This window comes from Temnothorax curvispinosus, unplaced genomic scaffold, assembly GCF_003070985.1.
Source record: "Temnothorax curvispinosus isolate PA1 unplaced genomic scaffold, ASM307098v1 QBEX01000525.1, whole genome shotgun sequence".
NCBI lineage: Eukaryota > Metazoa > Arthropoda > Insecta > Hymenoptera > Formicidae > Temnothorax > Temnothorax curvispinosus.
This window is the reverse complement of record NW_020210305.1, coordinates 1,459,766-1,473,649: the sequence shown is the minus strand read 5'-3', so window position 1 is coordinate 1,473,649 and position 13,884 is coordinate 1,459,766. Positions and strand designations below refer to the sequence as shown.

General features: G+C 39.7%; 1 protein-coding gene across 2 annotated transcripts in view; it reads right to left on the bottom strand.

Annotated features, from left to right (window-relative positions):
* Positions 1-13,884, bottom strand: part of LOC112455352 (SAM and SH3 domain-containing protein 1-like) — a 307,929-nt gene that overhangs the window by 19,303 nt on the left and 274,742 nt on the right. The window lies entirely within an intron of this gene.

Below are 13,884 nucleotides of genomic sequence, written 5' to 3'. Positions count from 1 at the left end.
AAATAAAATATATAAACCGGTATTATAAATAAAACTTTACATAAAAAGGTATTGCGTATTAAAAATTTTTATATTAATCTGGAAAAAATTAAAGTCACATCTCAGTGACTTTCTTTTTCTCTCAAATTTTTGCCCCTTTTTATCTTTTATCTTTTATCTGTATATTCATCTCCTCCTCTACAATGTAATCATACGCAAATTTACGCGGAGAATTAAATTTCGAACGTTGTAAAATGATGAGAGTCATAATCGCAGTCAGGACATTGATTACAAATGATCGTTTGTAGAGATTCACGCAATAGTTCACTGCGATCGTCGCGCAAATCCTCCTTCCGTGCGGATACATTTTCGTAGAGAGATGTAGCATTCCCTTTCATAGAGCATCTCCTATTCTATAGAATGTCGAGCTCCTTAAAAGCGGCTGCCATTTATTCTCGCGACGTTCCTGTCGCTAATGGGGCTCGTGCATAAGATATTCAGGACGCGGCGAGGGTCGCCATGGAGATCGTCAATTTCTCGTTCTTCAGTCCCCGCGGGATGAGAGTGAAAGAAGAAGAGAGGGAGGGAAAAAGAGGAAATACACGACGTCGTGTATTTTGGAAAAACGTAACGCGAGATTCTAATCGTGCGGGCGAAACGGGCGATATTACGAGCGCTGCGTTAGTCGAATGATTAAGTAGAAGCCTGAGAGTTTCGTTCCCGCGGTAACTTGAAGACAAAGCCCTCAAAGTATTTACAAAGGACCACCTCTTCTACGAGATTAGCCTGAGTAGGGAAATTCATCTCCCTTTCCTTACTATTTTAACCGTCGTCGTCGTCGTCGTCGTCGTCGTCGTTTTCGTTATTGCTGTAACATCGTCTTACAACGAACCATCGCTGTAGAGGAATGGTTAAAGATGAAAATTATCGCGTTGACACTTTGTAAATGCGGCCTAGAAATTATTTCACACAGTGTCTTTAAGACATTGTTACTGAAGTGGTACAGAGATAACCGAGAAGATTTGTTTGTAATATCGATTGCATCACTACAATTCTATATTATTGAATATTTTTTATTAAAAATGTGCGTTAAAAGTTAAAATTGTAAAGCATTGTGAACATTATTAATTTATTTACACACAAAATTATTTTTTTTTTTAACAAGGCTCAGCTTCTTGTACCTATTCTTTTTTATTATGTTTCTTGTAATTCCTTTTTAAAAGATTTACGTATATGTAGAATTCTCATAAAATTCATCAATTAAATATAAAACTTTCAAAATTACGAATTTGTGAATAAGTCACATAAAAAAGTATTAATATGCTAATATAGACGAACTCGTATAAACTAGTGCGCTTCACGTATCTCGTTAGAAATTAATGAGTTATCGATTTTTATAGGTGGTTAATAGAGTCGTGATTAGAATATCGTGAATACGGATAATGAAGGCGCTAAAAGAAAGATATAGACCTTGCTTAACTTGCAAACAAAACTGATTGTGAGTTAATCCAATAATTTTACTAGGCAGTGTACTCTCTATTCCATATTCTATTATTTAAAAAGCGGTTATTTGATAATACATCTATTATAATTGGAAAAATTACATATTCTCTTGGTTTCTTTTTTCACTGTAAGAAGTCAACATAAAAAGTTATCCTTTTTCCCTCTCTAAGCTCTATCCCTTTTCCTAGTTCAAAGTTTATATCCTTCATCGGATGAAGTGTCCCGTTATACGAACAAATATCGACTCATCGCGCGGTAATCTCGATGCCTAAGGAGGAAAAAGCCGTGTTCCGCAGACACAACGCCGGGACGATTACCTTGCGGTGCGCGATTTAATTAAACCACGTGGTATTTATGTTAAACGGATTAGAACCGTTTGTTTGCGCTCGCAGACTGAGCTTCCTCCACGGTCGTGGCTGTAGCATCCACTAAGCTTGAATAATACCTAGAGACAAGGCTGAGAATTTACGTCGTTCCCTTGTTTACCGGCGTGATGTTGACTTTTTCTTCTGGAGGCGGACGGCGAAGAGGCGGAATAACTAAAGAAAATCCCAAAACCCTGAAGATGCGTTTTTAAAACGCATCTTTTATCCGCGAATCTCTCACGGTAGTCTATATGTAATCTTCTGATACGACAATGTTATCGCGGATTATTGTCTCTTATGGTAGGTATGCTATGGAAGAGATGAGTACATATCGCGATGTCTCTTTGTCTTACAAAGTTATCTTAGAATTGTGCCGTAATTTGATATCATTGCGCTACTATCCGCTCTTCGTAATTTATCGCGATTATTTTCTTACTACGATATCTCTTTTCTTCCACGCTATTATTTTCCTTCTAATTACTCGATAGTGAGGTTAATGTATCAATGCCGGAACACTTAAGACCTATGTCTGAACACTGTTATCATTTTAGTTTTTAAATAAGTATAACTCGAATTAAAATCAAAGATAAAAATATAATACAAGAAAAATATTTTTATCTTTATAATTCTTTGATTTTAATTCACGTTATAACTTATTTAAGGACTAAAATGATAAAAATGTCCAGACATAGGTACATTTACCTTAACATAATATATTCATTTATGCATGTATAGTCTAAAATCTAAATATTTCAAGACAATTTAAAATGATGCTTAACGTCGCAAAGATTTGCACGAGTTCTCGATCGAACGGATATTAAACTGCCTGACAGATTCCCACGCTAATCATTACACGCAACGAATACTCCATATAATAACGAGGAGATCCCCATTGCGCCTACATCCAAGCCTCGTCGCGAGGCTAAGGAGCGCGCGCGACGTAGTACAGATACAAATAGCAGTCGCTCCGAGAAACAATTTTGCCCATTCATCTACCGCAGCGAGATCGACACGGTAATACATCTCGTCTGGAAATAAATGTTGCGATTGCGAGTACGCGAACGCGCGTCTTGGTACGCAGCTGATTTCCATCAGTTAGCGTCCGACCTGCGCGACTCTCCCGGCCCTTCCGGGAGGACGACGCGGAGCGGCGCGCGGCGCGGCGTAGGGCGCGAAAGATTAAGCGATCGTTCTCCTTCGCCGTTACGTAAATCACAATAAACCCGTCGCAGTCCGTACAGTTCGGGATAAATGGCGGAACGGTACGGCGTGCGTGCCGGGAAGATCTGTGTTAGCTCGCTCGAGCGAAGGATGGTGTCCGAGGGGATGGACCGCTCGCGCGCGATCGAACGCGATGAGCAGTTAGGGAGGCCACGAGAAGAGAAAAGGCGGAGGAGGTGACGCGAGGGTGGAGAAGGGTCAGAGCAGCGTGTATATTTTTAAGGCTAAGCAGTTAACTGGCCACCTGGGGCGGACTCTCCTTACAGGATCGGTTTATAGCCGCTCTCAGTCAGCCGTGCCGTGCCGCCTACCGGTTAATTTATCCCAGCATTGTTATTGCCCCAACGTGGCCTCGGAGAGAGAGAAAAAGAGAGAAAAAAAGAAAAGGAGAGCCGCCGCACCTCGCTCGAGACCCGAGAGACAGATGTGCCGCCACGTAGCGTCGTGACAAACGCAATTAAGCATCTCACGACTTCCTGTACCGAGAGAAACCTGTAATCTGGTCATCTAGCCAACTCCGTAGACTCCTACCGGGGAACGCCCCGCGGCACGGGATCGCCGTAACAGGCCCGCTGGCTGTTGCACGGAATGCACCTTCGAGACCTTCGCCGGCCGGCCGGCCCCAACGACAGTGGTAGGTTCCCTGTCGGAGCGGGCTGGCGGGACTCATCCGGATCGCCTCTTCCCGTGCGACCCTTATCAGGATTCGAACCTGATTTACGAACACGGGTCGGTCGAGTAACGGCACTGGCGACGTTAAACTGCTGCGATTTGTTTCCCGGTAATAACGCCGCGTTCCGCAGAGAAACACGATAATCGCGTTTCAGGCGTTAGAGAAGCGGGCAGCCCGGAAACCTACGGCGGTTTACGTGAATGAGAATGCAAATTATCGATTCTTCTCAAATCACATTAAAGACAGGTATACGTACTGTAAGACCGGCGCGCGATTGAATTTACCTTCTCGAAAAATGCGCCGTTAACTATAAGCTTTTGTGTAGGGTAACTTAATAAAACTTGTGTAAGCTTTTGTGTGCAATGTAACTTAATAAAAGGACTTTTATAATTTCGTAACTTTATTTTAAAAAGACCGCCGAAGAAAATTAAATTTCTCACTGAAAGTTCACGGTCAATAGGCACGTCGAAGATTTATTAATATAGTAATTATAAGTTATAACACGCAAAACGCGATTATACAGCTTGCGATTTCGTGGATAGGATAATATGCAATTTGCTCATCCGTCTGCTTGTGGGATCCTCTCGGATCGCCGGAGGGCATAGAACCCGCGAATAAGGTTACTACCGGATTGAACTACGGAGCTGCGTGCAGAATATCGTTTTCGAAGTTACGTGTAATGAACATGCATGCGCGCTCGATTAAAATAGCTATGGATCACTAAAATAACTTGATTATGAAAGTATATTAATATGCAGAATCGCGTCCAGCTTTTAAAGGTAATTTAATGAATTAATATTAATTTATCGCTCTCTCTTTCTCTCTCCCGTATTACATATTAATATCAATCCAATTCTGATAAGAGTTTACTATATGTAAAATTTATTCGGCGCGAGATCGAACATTACGAGAGTTGCTATGGCTACGGTTGTCTCCTTTAATTCTTCTGTAAAATCTGCAACTCTGGTTAATATACATATGTAATAATATAATTTTTAAAAAATTGATAATTTTAGCAGTTTAAATTACCTTCTTTTCCTGAAAGACATTCGCTAATCGATATCACAGATCAATACCGACCACTTCGCAAATATTTATAATTTATTCTTAACGTGAAAGCGCCATCAATAACGACTATCTCCGACAATTTGAACGCTTTTTATTTCTTATATTTTGATATCCATGATAGTTCTCAGCTTGCGTCGATTCTAATAGCGACGACCGTCTCGATAAACAGACACGGTGCCGAAAGAGATCCGATCTTGTTTGGAATTCCGTCCAAGTAAGGCTGGCGATAGTCCCAACTCTCCATACTCCGTACTGCAATACGACGTGACGGTGGACCCAGTTCTCGATTCCGGTCACGGGCGTAATCACGGTACTTAGGTAAAAGCGAACACCCGGCGGACGAGGTCGCCGCGCGGTGGCCGCGAAGAGAGAAAGAGAGAAACGTAACGGTCTCTGGCGCGGTATCAATGTGCACATACATACATACGCAAGCGAGGAGCCGGAGGAACCTCCGTTGCGGGTACGTTGCGGTGGCCGCCAATGGTCGCTGTTTATCGATGGGACGAAGCGACTTCGAACACGTCGAAACCGCGGTGTGCACCACCGCATAGACGGGCGGCTATTATCGAAGTAATTGAAACGTAAAACGTGCCGCGGTCGCAGACGCTTTCCTCGCGACCGACCGCACACGCGTCGTCGGATTTGACACTGATCGAATGTCTAGACCGAGGATGACCTTGTATTATCAGCGTGACCCGGGAAGTTGTGAACTTTCGAATAAATATATATATATCGAATGGCACACGCCGCGTAGAACTTAATTCTCTTTGACCTCGTAGTCGAACTCGTTGACAATCAAATGGTACATTCGGGTCACGGAAATGATGGTGCCAGTTAAACGAAATGAGATTGCCTTCTGTCCGCTGCGAAAATTGGCACTATACGGAAAGGTTGTCGACGTATAAAAGTAACTGAGAAAAAGTAAGAGTGGAACGTGTTTATCTTTTCCATGCTTCTCAGCAAAGAGAAGTAGTCTCACGTGGCTCTACATATAAAAAGCGGATCTTAACACTATTTTCAGGTGAGTTAGGTTCTTTTTTATCAGTCATTCGTACGCTCCAATTTCAAACATAATTAACCAAGTAACTACCATGATAAATTTTCATTTAAAATCGATTTATCTTATTATGCTTGTTACTCTTTCTTTAATAAAGATCATAATACGCTCGCATCATTAGAAATCGATTTGTGTTAATTAACTTATAAACGTCGCTCAACTATACATAATATTCCGGTTATTTGTTTCGGATGAGATATTCCAGAACGGGATTGGTTGCTCCGACAAGTATTGGAAACTGCGTACAATATCGCACATATCACGTGCCAGAAGATAAATGGAGCTTGCGGGAACTGCGCGGCAGTGAATCTTGGGCAAGGTTTACGAACGGAGCAGCGGCACGAGATTATCTGGCGCATCGCAAAATCTACGGTGCATTATATAAATTTGGAACTATTCAATAAAATTCAATCCCGAGGCACATCTCACGCGGCAAATATATATATATCGCGCTGACAGCAGCAAACATATATACGTATATGTACATACATATATGCATACTTATTCATTGATAAAATATCGATCACACACACGCATATATATACACGTATAAGTTTCTTGATAAAATATTGATCCCTCTGTATGTGAATTAGAACAGCATGCTTATCTTATATTACACGATATAGAATTACTTTGAGCGAGTAGTTTCGTTCACAAGCATAATCATGATACTTAGCGAAAACTATGTTAGAAGGATGGAAAGCTGCGGTTATCTCGAAAAGTAGCGTCGGCTGCAATAATATCATTGTGCACATAGGAAAGGAGGTAAGCGGAGCTTGCAAGTAACTACATGGCTCGAGAGTGCTGCGGAAGTTGCTATTTATGAGCTAGTCAGCGCAGAAACTTCGGTTGTGCGGCACGAAACTCGGCAAACTCGCAATATGAATGGTTATGATGATGCAGGTGGAAAGATTTTTGATAACGTTAACAATTACGGATCGATAAGGAAAGGATTTCTTCTTTCGTGAGAGTAACATCGAACGATGAAATTGAAAAGATGTCTTGTCGTGGACACTTCGCTCAAATATTCACCTGTATACTATTATTCTCCAACGCGAACTTAACACGATGACACAGACTCGGTTATCATTTGGAAGGGCGATATCTTTTACGAGCACTTTACAATATTAGTTTCATGCGGGAAGTTTTCCCAAAGTAGGCTTTGTAACGCGTGAGACATATCTGTGTCTCAGAAGTGAAAGGATTAACATCATATACTTGGACACATGCCATCCATTTCGCTCTAAAATGGAAGTTCCAAGTTTCAAGACCTGTATACACGTAACTCCTAAACAAGCAAATCTTTATCAATTATTCTGTTGAAATTATCAGTAAAAATTTATTAAAATTAATCTCAGATTCGTCGAAAAAAATTATTTAGTTAAAGATCGTTAATTCTGAATTGCTGAATCAAACGTAACTGTAATAAATAGAATCGCGCGTTAATTAACTGAACAAACGAAAGTTGGACTTCCGATACGTTTGCGTCAGATATTTCACGAAAAGCGAAACAAGCATATAAAGAAAAGTAGAGATAATGCTCGAAATTGTATGCAACAAAAAATTAAACAAAATATCTAGCAGTTAAAATACAATTTTAAAAAAGAAAAAAAAAATCAATCGAAGTAAATGTACTTAAAAAAATATGTTCTCAGATTGTTAAAAAATAATTTGCTAATATAGGATTTACGTTCTATAAAGAAATGTAATTTTATTAAAATATCTCTTTCAAATTCTTTTGAAAAATGTTAAAAAATTATTTCTTCAAAAATTTATATGAAATCAGTGCAATTAATCAAGTATACAGTTCTGTACTATTAACTTATATCTGCAGTACCTAACAATTTGGAGCTCCTTCGACTCATAAAGCAGCTTCATACGATCTATAATTTACAAAAGAATTTATCGGAAAAACGAAAATAGGGGTAACGGCGACGTCGTAAAGGCATCTCGCAGCAGACATTAGTAGTAAATACGATATGCGTACAGTTTCGGATTGCACGTAATAAAGGCATACCTATATAGCAGACACGGGTACAGAGAAACGATTCGTCGAAGCTCTCGCGCGCCTCATCTGTGCATGTGCTTGTTTAAGCGCAGAAACGGGTCCTGCGAGATTCGCCCGATTATTCGGTCATTTGAATCTTAATGCTGATATTTGCGAGAGAATGCGCGACCATTTGCCCTGACAAAGTATTCGTGGCAGCTGGGAGGGAACATGGCAGGAGGCGCGCCGGCAAACTCGGCTGCATAGCATATACATACATAATAACGATGTAAAGTACTATATTCGCGAACGCAGGCGCTGCGGTGTAAATAATAATGATGGAAGTTGAATTCTCGACGGCACAAATATTATAATAAATTGTTAAAATAGAAAAAGTTGCGTACGCGCAGCGTGAAGCACATTACGACGATACGTGTACAAAAAAATGTATCATGACGTTATTACACGAAAAGGATTACATGTATGCATGTAAAATTGTAGAAGATACAGAGTTATGAAAAGTATATAGATTAACGAAAATATCTCTGCCGTAAAACACATACTCCTCGTTTGAACAAAGTAAAAAAGCACCAAACGTACTTGTTGAATTATAAGAATTGAATAGAAAATGTGACATGCAAATATTTCCCTTCCAATTTCTCGAAAAGTTCCCTCAAGTTTCTCCTTTTCTTAGGAAAGTTATTTGCACTTTCCATCCAGATATTGTACTGTGGTCTTTAATTTAAACAATAGAATGGCATAGACGGAATAAGGTGTAAAATGGAGAAGGAAAAAGACACAGCCCGCGACAAAGATTTTTCCGCAAGCAGTGCACTCGCTTCTGAAACGTCGCCGGCTGACTGTCATTAACCGTGAGGGAGATAGCGCTGGCGCTGGTGAAACAAGAAGAGACGGCTTGCGTATCAAGCCGACTGCACTTCGTTTAAAATTTAGCTAACGAGATGGGCCGTTACGCCGCTGGCATCTAACGACAGAGAAAACGAGTCCTGTGGTTATGTCTCGAGTGCTATGTGTTGAAACGACGACACCTGCGGTGGAAGTCGGGGACAAGTATATGCGAACGAAAGTAAATGGACACCAGCAGTGCAAGCTGGAAAATACGCGTACGCTAATCGTCGTATGTCGCTTGTACCAGTGGTTGCCCGATCTCCGCTTTAATTCCAGACTATTACCAAACTATTATCACGCCAGACGCGTAACTTTTTGTTTGCATCACTATATATAACACCACGGCTCGCATAATATTTGTCAAAATTGTCTGCGGGCTACGATCGAAAATAATCGGAATATCTGCGAGAATGTATTTCTTATCATCGTTTTGAGCGTCGCTGATACAGCGAGATCTTTGAAGGTTATCCGAGTCCGTCTGCGTAGGACATTTGAATTTTAACAGCAGTACTTATGAATGTGAATCCACGTCCTTACTCGCTCCTACAAACTGTACTGTCTGTAGATACGGGCGGAATAATTTGCAAGACAAACTTCTTGTCACTCATTATACAGAATGTGCTGCGTTTCTTTTAGCAGACGAGATATTTATCGTGCATATAAACTATTTTGTGAGCATTGAATAAATATCAGCTGATAATCCTCGCTTGTATTACTATCCTAAGCCTTTTATTCCTTTAATGGTAATTATACATGTTATACATGTTAAACTTATGCACCATATGTATAATATACATAATACATATATATATATATATATATATATATATATTTAACATGTGGTAATAAATTGTAGTAGATATAAATTTATTAAACAAAGTTGTCACTATTTTTGTCAGATTATTTTATAAATAAATGCCTTCATTTTATAAACTAATCATTCTATTAAAATTGTCACCGCGTAATTTAAGCTCATATACGCCTCAGAATATTCTGTATAACTTATGAGGTTCCCCAAAGATGTTCCAAATTATGCCTCACATTTCTCGCGACATGTCCACCGTAAAAGGAAATGCTTCTTCCTTAAGACAAGTGCAAGAAAAGGACGTACGGGAAAGGGTGGAGGAGGTGCATCGTTCGATGCAAATGAAACGGCGAGGTCGTGAAAAGAGCCGCATGGCCCTCGTCAAAATGTTTTACGCGGCGCAGAAGGTGTACGTCATAGAGGTGTGCCGCATGCCGATCATGCAAATTTACCCTCGCGGCAAGTAGCTTCGGGGAGCAGTCAAGGTACACCATCCACCGCCGTTCGCTTCGCGCAGGGACTTTTCCGCGAGTGCGGAAACTTCGTGGCTCGCCCGGCTAATTACGAGGGTTATTTCTTCTGCCATCAACGCGCGAAACACGTAAAATTTTCTCGCCACGTAAGAGAAAACGCAATTTCCACCGTTGTATTCGCCCCACCGGTCTTTGCCCGCCCATCCCTTTTCGCCGAGCGCGATCTAATTTAATGATAATGAGAGAGAACCGCCCGTGGTTTATTCGGATTTCATTGCGTGCGAAATGTGGCCATTCTTCCTCCTGTAGCGTGCCAACGTCCGTTGTCCTGACTTTTTCCATCTCATATGCCACACACAGTAAAATCTCTCCGACGTCACGAGTTCATCCTCGTTTCGCGTGGATAATGATATGCGTTAGTTCAATTAAATTTCGACCATTTAAATTGGCACGCTTTTGTTTCACAAATTTTTGCTCCATCGAATACGGTGATTTATCCAGAGTAAGAATATTTTTTTTTTTATTGTTTGCATTGATAAATATAATTTGATGATTTTTGAGTGTTATTCTCGTGCGATATAATTGCAGAATAAAGCTTAATTGTTTTAATTTTGATTTAAAAAAAAAACAAGTCAATAAGCATAACTTTTTTCTATCTCGGACCTGGCGATAGGTATATCATACAAAAAAAAATGAAATGCAAATCATTCAAGCTATAATTATGCATTGACTTAATTGCGATAATTAATCATATCAATAATCTCTATAATATTGATATAAAAAGCGATTTTCATAGTCACATAGTCATATACTAAAAATGAATTTTCCCGCTACGGAAATTATACGAAAAAAGAAAGAAATAAAGATTAAATAAATTACTAGGCATACCATATTTAAAACAAATGTATATCAGTATAATATTCAGGGGTTGCGGTATCGGTGCAACATTTTTCACCGCATTAAACGAGAATTAAGTTTATTTCGAGAAAGAAAAAAAAAATGCAAATCCAATGTGAGTTTAAGAGATAACCGGTGATGGTCGCGCTCGCGCGCTAAGTCGTTCTTCGAGCTCAGCTATGTTTATGAATTGCGGGCAAACAGCTTTAATCCGAGAAAGGACCTTCGATAAGCGGCTTTCTCGAAATATCTTTTTGCATCGCCACCCTCGTTTGCGTACGCACGTAACCAACGCGGCGCAGCTGGTTCGCGGTCGCCTGGCAAATCGATATCGCCGTACTTGGTCTATGCGTGCACGCGATCGACACGGAGGCGTTCCGACTGCACGCAATTCGATAATAAATTATCATCGCATTGAGCGCCGTCGAAATAATTCCCACGGCGCCGTGGCGACGATCTCCATCCTCCTCCGGTTGGCAATAATTCGGACGACTCGAAGAGAACGAGGCGATGGCCTTTCGCGCGGAGGCAGGTATTCCGACGATACGAGAGTGCGGCTCTCTCTCGTGATTCCGGCGCAATTTCTAAAGCCGGCCGGACATCGTGCCGGTATTTATGCGGATCGTATATGCGATTAGGTTTAATCCTCGCGTGTGGCGAAAATGTTCGTGCCGCGTCGCCGGGCACCGCGCTGGTGCGGCGTGACGCGGTGCACAGCGCGATCGTGCGCGCAGGAAACGTAATATGAAATTTCGTTAGTGGCAATAAAAAGGAGCGTTTACGTCCTGCCTGAATTGGGTCGTTGTTTCGGAATAATGCCCCATGCACAAGTCCATAAAAGTCGTGTCTACGCGGTCGAATGACGGCGTACAATTGATACGCGGTATATGCGCCCCGACATGAATTCGCGCTATCTTTTACGACTTGACAAGTCTGAAAAGCTATCAGTAATCATCTCTTGTGACGTAAATATCCGTTTCGAAATTGTATCGCATAACAGGTGGAGTAATCTCGAGCGAAACTCTTTTCAACCGTGTGCCGCGCTTATAGCTTAGCTTCCGCTCTGTAACTTCCGAAAAATTAAAAATTCAATTGCGTATAAAAGAGAAGCAGCTGGTGCTTTCCAATTAAAATATAGCTCACGGCGCATTAGATTGAATTTCACACCTCCTGTGTATATAATATATATTACATATATGCAATGAAAATTTATTGTAAAAATGTTTTCTATGAAAATATGAATGATAAATAGTTCCTTCTCAGCTAAAATTTTCTTTGATTTATAAAAATATTTGATATATATTTCTATCTAATATTTGATAGATAGTCATGATTTTGATATTGTTAAGTTATACGATATTGTGATTTGCATAAAATCTTTTATAAAGCCATTAACTTTTCTATATTAGAGTATTAACCGCAATCTTTCATATTACATGCTTCAATATCTGACTTATTGTTAGAAAGAATAATATCCAGATTCGCGTGATATTCTTTATAAAATTAATTCGCTATTTGTTTCACATTACAATATACAAACACGAACAATGTCAAATGTAATGCTTGTATCCTATCGCGACAATGCTTTCGCATTCATAAAAGGAAACTAGTTAATCTAGTAATAGAGAATGCGGCAGAGAGATATCGCACAAATCAGAAAGCGTTAAAGATTCAAGTTCGAGACGATACATAATGCGGGGACAAAACTTCGTTTCAAGATATAACGAGAATTCTCTGCCATCTCGGAAGCCAAACGTCGATGTTTCTTGCCTTCAATTAGTGCTGCAAGATGGTACAACTTTGAGAAAGTTTGCGCGATATAATGCGAACTGCGAGATAAAGCCCTGTGCGACGATAAAACCAATGCATGGCAGGAACATTTGCGGCATGTGTCTGTCGTTATTTACTGTTGGCATTGCATGCTATAATTCAGGAGAGACGAGTGCTAAATAACTAAGTTTCTTAAACTTATCGAAAAGACAATAAAGATATTATGCTGCACAATATCGCATTTTGGATGTTAATAACACTCTGTACTGTAGTATATACATGGATTTGTAAAAATATAACTTTCATTATTATATTAGAAAGAAATTTATATTAACTTACGTTTTGGCTTATACTAAAAGTGTTTAAATAAATAAAAAAATATTACTTACAGAATGAGTGATATGTGAAATATTTTTCGAGGTGATTTGTAATGGAAAATTTAAAAATTTATAAAGAGATTAAAGCACTAAAATAGAATTGGAATATTGTTAACTCTCTTTTTCGAATGAACACATTAATCCTCCATGAGAGTTTCTGTATCCGTTTAATTTTCCATATCTTCTCTCGAAATAAAATGGCATGCAGATAAAATCGATAGATACACCAAAGCCGATACATGACTATTCTAATTTCGGAAAATATTGTTTTATACCATTTTAAATAGAAGTGATAAAATCAATAAAGTTCTTGAAAAACTTTAATTCGATATTTTTTTAAAAAAAGTATGGGACAAAAAGAGAATTATGCGCGATTTTCAGCGTCCTAGCGATTAACGCGTCAGATTTCTCCGATATAGTAAGCCTTATTTAAAATTAACTAAAAGCTGAGTCGTTCTGTTATTAATTGTGTGCTGTACCAATACTTTACCATTATTTTCGTTTCAAACACCCCGTACTTGCCGAGATATCAAAACATGATATTATACAACGTTTGATTGAACAACCCGCCCATTTTTAACGAGGAAACTTTTATATACATTTCGCGCTACGGAAGCGCATGTACGCCGACGTAACGCTGTAGTAACTTCTGAACAAAGTTAACTCCGGAGACATCATAATCACAAAGCACGCAATACTTATCGCCCGAATGTATCGGGCGATATCGAGATATCTCGGGGCCTTCTCCAACACGGACGGTCAAGTATAGAATTCTCTCTCCTCTTGTGAGGAAGAAACTT